Genomic DNA, 10,306 nt, shown 5'->3' on the forward strand with positions numbered 1-10,306 from the left:
AACTACCGGCATTTTTAGTCCCCCAAAACGGGATGAAGCATGCATTTAAGTGTTCATTAGTTGATCTATATTCAGTTCTCTTTCCAGGTCCCAATCATCTTCCTGCTGGTTTGGTATCGTGCACAAGTACAAATACTTCCTAATTCAATACTTCCTTGCCATCCACTCTTCGCTAAAGGCCATATGTTCATAGTTTGGTGGTTTCTTGTGATTGTTAGCCAATGTTTGTTGTATTTGAATTGGCAAACAACGCATCTCAGGTGGTTTTTGCACAGCGCGGTAATTCAAAGATATGGAATTAAAGGAACAGTGCCAACCAACAACTTTTCCTATTCAAAATACGTAGGACGAGCAAGATGCATCTTTTGGGCGCCTCCGCCTTCCTGAACAAATCCTGAGCTCATTACCTATCTTGCCTTTTGCGTATCATCTTTTCCAAAGCACTTGCCACAACGGATATACCGCAAAGTGGCACTCATCCGTCATTGGGCCTGTGTTGAGAGCAAAACTGCCAAATTGCAGTTTCTCACGACAGAGACTTTCGTCGACCCATTCGGTGGCCATACACCCGTCTGGCAAGACCTCAACAAGTGGTTTGCTCCTTTTGCGGCCCTCAGCCAATGGGTACTTTTTCGCATATTCGTTCTCGTCGCTCTTCCGTTTGCACTAACCCCAAACACACCTTTTCGCTTAATTTGTGTTGTTCTTTTCTCACTCCCCTTGTATGGGGAAGCGAAGCAAGCGCAAGAAGGACGACACTGACACGGACTCAAACTCGGCCTCTGACCTCGATAATGTCCTGGATATAGTCGACGAAAGCCCCGCTTTGGCTACCAGTTCGCCTGAGGACCTTCGCACGTCCCAGGCCCATTCCACTGGTTCATGGACTTCAGCCGCTGTGTGTGGACAGCGCCCGTCTCCACCAAACGCCTCTGGCTCCGACCCTCATTCGTTTTCGACCACCCCGGTGCCTGCTCGCCCTGATGCTGACCCTCGCTCGACAGTGATCAGTGTTCACCTGCCCTCTGAACCAATTCTGGATACTCTTGGCTCTTAAGTTATTGTTCAGCCTTGTGATGGGAACGTGTCATTCCGGAAGATCAACGTTTTCTGGCCATCAAAACAAATCAAGGCTATTTGCGGTCCATGAGAACTCAAAATCGAAAAAAACATACACGACAATTTGTGGGACAGCCGTGTCGCGTGATAATCGCCGAGTGGTGATCGTGGGTGTGATAACATCGACGAAATGATCATTGAGCTTACATAACATTTCTAAATTCCAGGTTGCATCATGTAATAAGTTTTTAACTCACCTGGGTGCATTTCATTACAAGAAAGTATACTTACATGACCTGTGCTTTCCCATGATTACCCCGTTGCCCCATATAGGTCAAGGCAAGATACAGTTTGACAAAAACAACCAGGACTATGCGTGTAACCAGTGGGGGACATGGACTTCACTTTTACGGAATGGAATTTTTATCGCCTGAGGAATGCAAGCAGCTTTACAGTTTCCCCACTAGAATTACTTCTTTCTGTCGGTCTGTATACTCCCAGATTGCATTTGACCTATCCGATCTTGATCTCCCCATCCCTCCCACATCAAAGACACGTGGTCACGCCAATGCCCAAGACTGCCCAAAATGGCACAAAAAGTGCTATCTATGGCCACGGTGATTATGCGACATGCATCGCGAGGTTGTCCTTAGCTTGGCATCAGCATACTCATACGGCATTTCCACCTATGGCATAACAAGCCGCCCCGACCTCCATCACAGACTCTCAACTTTGCGGCCACAGAGGTGTCGATTGAGACGGGAAACACAGGAACGTAAATGCCCGTTGGGCACCCGTCCAGGTGCCACCTGTACGCGGCTGCCACTTACCAATCAGAAAATGGGTCAACGTAAAAAGAACTAAGAAGCAACCACAAGCATGAACTAAGAACTCCCTCCCCAGGTATCTGCATGACCAATCGCAGTCGTGGAAACAGCCGATAAGTTTTTGACGCAGAAGTTTTTCGTCATCGGAAGGCTCGGATGGCGAAATCGAACAATGCTCCACATGAGGGCCAATAAAGAGTTGCTCCTTGAACGGAAACAAAAAAATTTGGGTTCCAAATGCTGTGCAGGCATGTGGTAGCCTCAATTTGAATTCCTAGGCGACAACTTATAGCGCAGACACTCTAACACTTGTCATGGTTATCGGCACCTGACTATTCGACTAGGCACTTACTGAGCTATAAAGCACCGCTGAAGTCGAGGGATCGATAGGGTTCCCTACCATGGGCGCCAAGAACGGTGTCATGCAAATGTTTCACGCAACGCCTTTGGTGCGGTCGATGCCTCGATTGCGTTGCAGTCAATCCTCCCTTGGGTACCGTGCATGGGCTTTGCCACAAATCGAGCTTTCGCGGGCTCTGAGCATGGCGGTGACGTCACTGGTGCCGAGACTCTAATGCGGCGCGACCGCTGGCCGTTGGCCATAACGCTCCGGGATAGCCAGAACACCGGAAATGCTCCGACATGCACGCAGGGATAGCCGGAACACCGGAAATGCTCCGACATACACGCAGGGATAGCCGGAACACCGGAAATGCTCCGACATACACGCGTACAACTCTCATACAATTCTCGTACAACTCTCGTACAATTCTCGTACAACTCTCGTACAACTCTCGTACAACTCTCGTACAACTCTCGTACAACTCTCGTACAACTCTCGTACAATTCTCGTACAACTCTCGTACAATTCTCGTACAACTCTCGTACAATTCTCGTACATCTCTCGTACAACCCTCGTACAACTCTCGTACATCTCTCGTGCAACTCTCGTACAACTCTCGTACATCTCTCGTGCAACTCTCGGACAACTCTCGTACATCTCTCGTACAACTCTCGTACAACGCTCGTACATCTCTCGTGCAACTCTCGCACAACTCTCGTACAACTCTCGTACAACTCTCGTACAACTCTCGTACAACTCTCGTACAGCTCTCGTACATCTCTCGTGCAACTCTCGGACAACTCTCGTACAATTCTCGTACAACTCTCGTACAACTCTCGTACATCTCTCGTGCAACTCTCGTACAACTCTCGTACATCTCTCGTACAACTCTCGTACAACTCTCGTACAACTCTCGTACAACTCTCGTACAACTCTCGTACAACTCTCGTACAACTCTCGTACATCTCTCGTGCAACTCTCGTACATCTCTCGTACAACTCTCGTACAACTCTCGTACAACTCTCGTACATCTCTCGTGCAACTCTCGGACAACTCTCATACATCTCTCGTACAACTCTCGTACAACTCTCGTACATCTCTCGTGCAACTCTCGTACAACTCTCGTACAACTCTCGTACAACTCTCGTACAACTCTCGTACAACTCTCGTACAACTCTCGTACATCTCTCGTGCAACTCTCGGACAACTCTCGTACAATTCTCGTACAACTCTCGTACAACTCTCGTACATCTCTCGTGCAACTCTCGTACAACTCTCGTACATCTCTCGTACAACTCTCGTACAACTCTCGTACAACTCTCGTACAACTCTCGTACAACTCTCGTTCAACTCTCGTACATCTCTCGTACAACTCTCGTACAACTCTCGTACAACTCTCGTACAACTCTCGTACAACTCTCGTACAACTCTCGTACATCTCTCGTGCAACTCTCGGACAACTCTCGTACAATTCTCGTACAACTCTCGTACAACTCTCGTACAACTCTCGTACAACTCTCGTACATCTCTCGTGCAACTCTCGGACAACTCTCGTACAATTCTCGTACAACTCTCGTACAACTCTCGTACATCTCTCGTACAACTCTCGTACAACTCTCGTACAACTCTCGTGCAACTCTCGTACGTTTACAATGAACAGTTGTCAGCGGGAGGTGCATGCGACCAGCAAGCCGATCACAAGTAAAGAGAGCAAGGAGAACTCAGTGGTAAACATAATGACTTGCTTTGCAAACGCGCGCCGTTAGCCATCAGATGCAATGTAAGGATGCAGCACGTGCATCAGAGGTGGGAGCTGACACACGGTAAATATACGAGATAGGACGGCAGGATCATCAGCTGCTCTTTGTATCAATAATTAACAGACTGTTAGAGACAGCTGCACCTGGACAGCGAGCCAAGCACGTCGAACTTCACGCCGAATATAATGATATACTTTTAAGCATACGCAGCAAAACATTACAATAACACCGGCGTTTGAGTTGAAGGTCCTTACCGGAGAACTGCTGCGGAGGCTGGCTGGGCTCCCTTCTTACCGATAATGAACAGACGGTTTTGGGGAAGGTGCATGTAACCAGGGGGCGGGCGAATGCGTCGAAATGAACGGAAAACATGATAGTGCACAGATTACAAGTGTAGATGAAGTTGAAATGTCATTAGCGAAAAAGGCGAAAGTGTGACGGCGCAAACTGCTGGAGATTTGCGGCCTGAATATCGAGCTGTCATCTCAACATTAGCAGGTCGGTTATTGCTGGCAGGTGCGTATATCCGCGAAACCATCGGGCAGAATTAATGGCCGGCGCGATTATGTGCTTTGTGAGCTTATATTTAGCAAAGTCCTTAAGATTTTATCGACGTGGAAAGTAAATACGCCAACGCAGGGGAAATGTACTGGGGAGAGGGGATGAGTTCCCAACTTTCTCAAAATGCAGCATCCAACCCAATGAACTTGACTACAAAGAAGTATCCAAATGGCTATCACCCTCTCTCCCCGCCCCGTAAAGCCAGGAGAACCTCCGACGCCCTTGCGCCTATGCGGGAACCGGCCAGCATGGCACGCTCAGCGCTGTTAGTAAATTTGCTTTTGTTACTGGGTTAAATAGCACAGTGTCATGGGAGCTGTTTTAAAAAGGAAATTCCATGTTTTATAACGAGGCACACGTGTCGCCGCGGAAGACTCACTAAGTGGCGACCGACATCAAAACACGGCCAACCGAGAACCAGGCTCACACGGGCGCGCGTGTGGCCCATTGTTTGTTTGGACGAGCTGTCCATTTGTTGTGGCCATTTTGCCGCTGTGCTTGGGTGTGGTGCCCAAACAGACCATGCTCAGTGTGGGGGGGGGGGGGGGAGCGAATGCAATTAACGCAGCGCACTGCCACTCGTATGAAGCACGCAGAGGTCCATCGTTATTTATCATGGACACATGCTGCGGACAGGACACACAGATGGGCACCGAGCGATGTCGGGACGGCGCACAGATGCGGATCGAGCACGGCCGAATGTAAGCAGACACTGCCCGAAGACGACGCATCTGGCGCATCTAGCGCAAGACGTCCGCTGCAGCAGACCGGCCACGCCCATCGCTCACCACGCTCACCCTCGCACCGCACGCGGCGGCACGACCTCGGGGTGCGAGGCTAAGTAAGATCGAAGTATAGCGGAGCGGCTTGTCGCTTAAGGCTGTCACGTGCATCGTCGTATTCGTCGTTGACTTTACGCACTCGGATCACCGGCAGTTTATTCGTTATCGGTACGGCAACAGCCCGGCCCTCCGCCGCCCTATGGCAAATAGGTTTCGTATGTCTATCTTTATTTTTCAGGCCATTGCATTTTAATGGCTCCCTGTATAGGCTTGCAATGCACAGTACCATGCTCAGCATGAGATTCTACGCAGTCGGCTCCTCAGTAATATGGACCTCCCGCCAACGGCTCTTCATTATCTGTACGAATCTTTAGATGTTCCTCCGACTGCCCTTAGCCTCGCGTCCGCGCCTAGCGGCTCACCGCGCATTGAAGTCTCAACACCAGTGACGTCTCGATAACGTTAAGCAAAGGTGAAGCGAGAATCACCGGACGGTCTTACCTCTCTAATACGGCCTTGGTATTGCACAGCGCTCCAGCCCCTGGTTTTCAGACGTCGTCCTGACTCCGATGCAATCGGTGTTGCCCACTTGCATTTGTACACTCAGATTGCAAGAGGAACCACGCGAGGTAGCATTTCCTGGCAACGATTTGATAAGTATCGTGTTGGTGGCACGGGTGGAGCTTCGTATCCCTTTGGGGGGCCATGCCACCTAATGTTGAGCTGGGCTCCCAACTTCGGGCTGCCCTCTCCCAGTATTTGTTCGGTCCGCCGCTTGATTTTGCCCGGTGTTCAGAATGTGGGGCCTCGCTCCCGAAATCCAATCAGCCGTTTGGTGTAAAGATGATCCAAGGTTTTGTGGAGACTAACAGTCTGATATTAAGAAAGACCCATGACACAGTACGCAACAAATTACGTGAAACGAAACCCGCAAGAGGTTGTATTTTGTAAGAAGCTAACCTCACGGTGAACGTGAGGTTGGGACTTTACGACGTTTCTGGGGCTATGTAGCCGTTCTGGCAGAAAGGGTGAGACCGCGGGGCATCAAACCCAAATATAAATGGTCAAATGTAATAATAATCGCTTGTACACAATTCTTAGCTTGTAATGCCACTCGAGTGACATGTCATGACGCAAATGCTGAATTGCTGGTGGTGTAGCAGAAAGCGGAGAAATTATTAGAATTTGTAGACTTTCGACGCGACGTTCGTTCTTGAAGCAAGACATATCCCCAGGTTCTTGGACTTTGATTAACCTGTTTTGTGTCGTTTAAATAGAAGTATTTCAGTCTTGTGTTGCAAATTTTGAATGTCTTCAAGGAGTACGAAATTTGGTACACTCTGATCGAGGAATATGGTGCGAGCGGTGCATGGACAAAGTGAGTCCTAAATATTAAGAACAAGGATGCTTGGTGTACTGCGCCCCCGGCACGTATAATCGTCATGCATTCGAACTGTAAGATAGCTGTAGTATAGCGTAGTACCAGCTTGTAATACGAGCATACTTTGTGATACGTGGTATAGACAATACGCAAGATGTAACGCGAACGTATTTCGCACGCAGTTGCCTTCATATTTTCATACTGTTTTAGCACGTGTAGCACCACCAGCTGTTTAATGTTTTAAAGGAATGATAACCTTTGCCACACCAAAGCGTATTTAAAAATAGAATGCTGCGTGCAGCCATCAGGGTATCTCGCAGAAATATTATGTTAGACCTGGAATTCTTCGCGAAGTCAATTACGTCCGTCTTTTGTGCCGCTCCGCCAGGCCACGACAATTCATCGACATGAATCTGAGTTCAGTCATGATTTAGACGGTTGTCTATCAACAATTAATAGATGTAACGGTGCAAGTACGCGCGCGCATGGACAGGTTTGTGTATGCGTGCGTGCGTGCGTGCGCGCGTGCATGCGTGCGTGTATGTGTGCGTGTGTGCGTGTGTGTGTGTGTGTGTGTGCGTGTGCGCGCGTCTGCGTTGTGTGCTGGAAAAACAGGAAAACATCACTAAAGGCCAACTACACAAGGCTTGACAATGCTAAGTTGTTTCCATACAAAACGAGCAGCGACGAGCGTGTGAGTTACCTAGACACATGCGCGCATTGTCGGGCCATTTGTTCACACTAAAAAACGGACACAAACAAACATAAATGGACATCGGCATGACCCGGCCTAACTGTGGTCTGAGCGGCAGCAGCCCGTAGCCCAGAGCGAACGAGTTTCAAAAAAGGAAAACACCACAAATGGGACAACCGAAAAAACACGCTAGGCACTGGTTACTAGTCCAAAGGCAACTGGTCAAGACTGACTCAAGACATTTAATGTACGTCCGAATGGGTGGAAACAGAGCACGCTGCGGTTCAGAAAACACAAGGACCACCTGCATCTTGAACAATAGAGATACCACAAGCACTCTTACTTGAAAGATACCTTAACTTGACGCCTTTGGCCAGACTGCGGCCAATAGGGTTCACGTAGCGTGCATGAGAATTAGTTTGGCTTTTTTCATTTGATGAGAGCTTGAAGTTTAGTCAAAGAAGACACTAAATGGCGTCTTTGCTGGTTTAATCCGCGAGACATATCAGTCCAAACTGCCACTGTGATAAGACTCTCGTTGGCGGAGAATCCTTGCTCATCTTGAAACAAGGGCTGCCCTGTCTGGTGTACACGGTCCAGATTCGTCCTTGTTTCTTAAGCAGGTTGCTGATAATTTCTCGCTTTGATTTCGGCAGGAGCTCATTCACGAACTACGCACCAGTTGGTGATGCCGTCTCGACCTCAGTTTCGCGCGATCTTCGCAGATAGCGGCCCAAGATGCTTATCCTTGAAGGGTAGCTGACAGAGTTGCCATTCTGCAGGTGATGCACAGTTGAGAAGTCCGCTTTTACGGTTTTTCCGCGGAAGCTATGATTCATCAGCTTGAGCGTGACAGCTGCTAGGTTTTCACCATCCCTGCGTATTTTTAACAAATTTGCTCCAAAGAATCAAGTTTGCGGGCCTATTCTGCTGCTCTAGCTCCTTTATTTGTTCTTCCAAGCATTCCATTTTCTTGTGGCACGACTGCGACTTTGCTTCCAGCTTCTCGATATGTTGGTCCTGGACAAACACGTCGCCTTGCATTTGGTCCAGTCTCTTTCTGTATGCCGACAGCCTTTTGTCAATTTTGTTTTGCCCAGAGCTTTGGGTTCGCTCCCTCAGTGGATGACACAATTGAGACTTGTATGTTGGCAAGTACGTCTCTTTCCTCAGTACTGATATTTGTCTTGTGCTCTGGTGACACCACTCTATGACGTTTGTCCTCAATCGCCCTTATCATTTCGCCCACTGAGCGTTGCCGTTTTTTTCGTGGCGGTGGTCAGACGCAGGGCAGGCTGTTCCTCGTCACCTGCCGAAAGGAATGCTGACTCGCTGGCTGACATCACGCCAGGCACAGGTGCAACATTCCGGCTTCGACTTCATTTTGGGTGACCCCTTGCTCATACAGACTTTCCGAGGCCACGGGTCGCTCCTCTCACATGGTTAAACGCACTGCATCAACAGCCGACGAGCGAAGCGGAACGGACCGTAGGCACAACGGCACTGTCCGGGGTCAAGGCCGGCACTGAGACATGATTGACACGCGCTCGGGTGGGGGTTAAACTGACCCCTCCCGAAGGTTTTTCCAAAATGATTTCCAGGCAGCGCGGCGCAGCCGCGCCAAATTTTGCATAACTGCAAAAAATTCAATAGTAAATCGCTTGATATAAAAAATTAGCTGTACTCACTGACTTATGGCAGGTCAAAGTCAGGCCATGGTTTCAGCGAAGGCAAGTTTTAGGGAATCCCGCGATCTAATTCAACAACGGAGTGTTAGACGAAGCCATACATATCTGAGATACTTTCTTAAGCAACACAACAGTTGAATGAGCAAATTGCATTGACCTAAGATCAAGTATAAAGCTCACACCAAGGGCAAACCCAACCTGTCTTGTTGCTCTAGGGCTTGCTCTATGGGATAGTTTCTGGCGTTCATTTCGAGTTCATTGATAGCAGGAACCGCATTATACATCTTCCATGACCTCTTTAGGGGTCAGAATAGGTCACTGACCTAAAATAACCCAGGTCAACATTTGCTTTTAACGAACGCACTGCTTAGTGTTATCTTTGTCGCTTAGGCAAATGCAAAACTCAGACCAATCTTGTATAATTTTGGTTACATTGACCTTCAAAAGGTCGAACAACGTCACTGACTTTGAATGAGAATTTGACCTTTTGCTTAGAAATGGTTATCGAGGCTCTGGGCGCACTTTGGAGACCGACTTGGAACTTGACCTTGTTTGACCTTTTTGACCCGAAGGTCATAATCTAAGAACCTGAAACTTATACCTAAATGAGTTCACGTACAGGTCAACACACTCTGTAAATTTGGTGTATTTAGCTCTCTTAATTTTTGAGATCTCAGGTGGGGGTCAAATTGGCCCCAGCCCCACCCGAGCGAAGGGCATCTAGCTGGCCACCAGGGCGCGTGTTAAATTAGCTCACTTGGCAACTTTTTATAAATGTTTATTGGTTACTGTAAAAAATGCTCTAGACAGCAAAATTTTCCTGTTGAATAGGTACGCTCTTCAATACGTCATTGTGTGATTTCGTCATGCAACGTGTCTATGACGTTGAGGTGCTGCCAAACTACCTGTGCAAAAATTGTTACCCTCGCACTCACAGAATTTAGATCTCTCCAAGTGGGGAAATTAACGGTGCTGCAGGTGCTTGTTGAACCAAATATCCAGCGTATTCGTGTTTTGTCCCTTTCTCGTGGTGTTCTTGCATATCAATGCGCGGGTTTGAGGAGTGATTTGCATTCACGTGCTCACGTGCTCACGTACGGTTATGGCACTGTTCGTGATTGAATTGCTTACAAGCCTTATTTCCTTCATAACTAACAACCATGTCCTGCATCTTATATCATGTAGCACGGAACGTGATTCTTGATTGAAAC

Source organism: Pollicipes pollicipes, unplaced genomic scaffold, assembly GCF_011947565.3.
Source record: "Pollicipes pollicipes isolate AB1234 unplaced genomic scaffold, Ppol_2.1 Scaffold_1600;HRSCAF=1878_pilon_pilon_pilon, whole genome shotgun sequence".
NCBI lineage: Eukaryota > Metazoa > Arthropoda > Thecostraca > Pollicipedomorpha > Pollicipedidae > Pollicipes > Pollicipes pollicipes.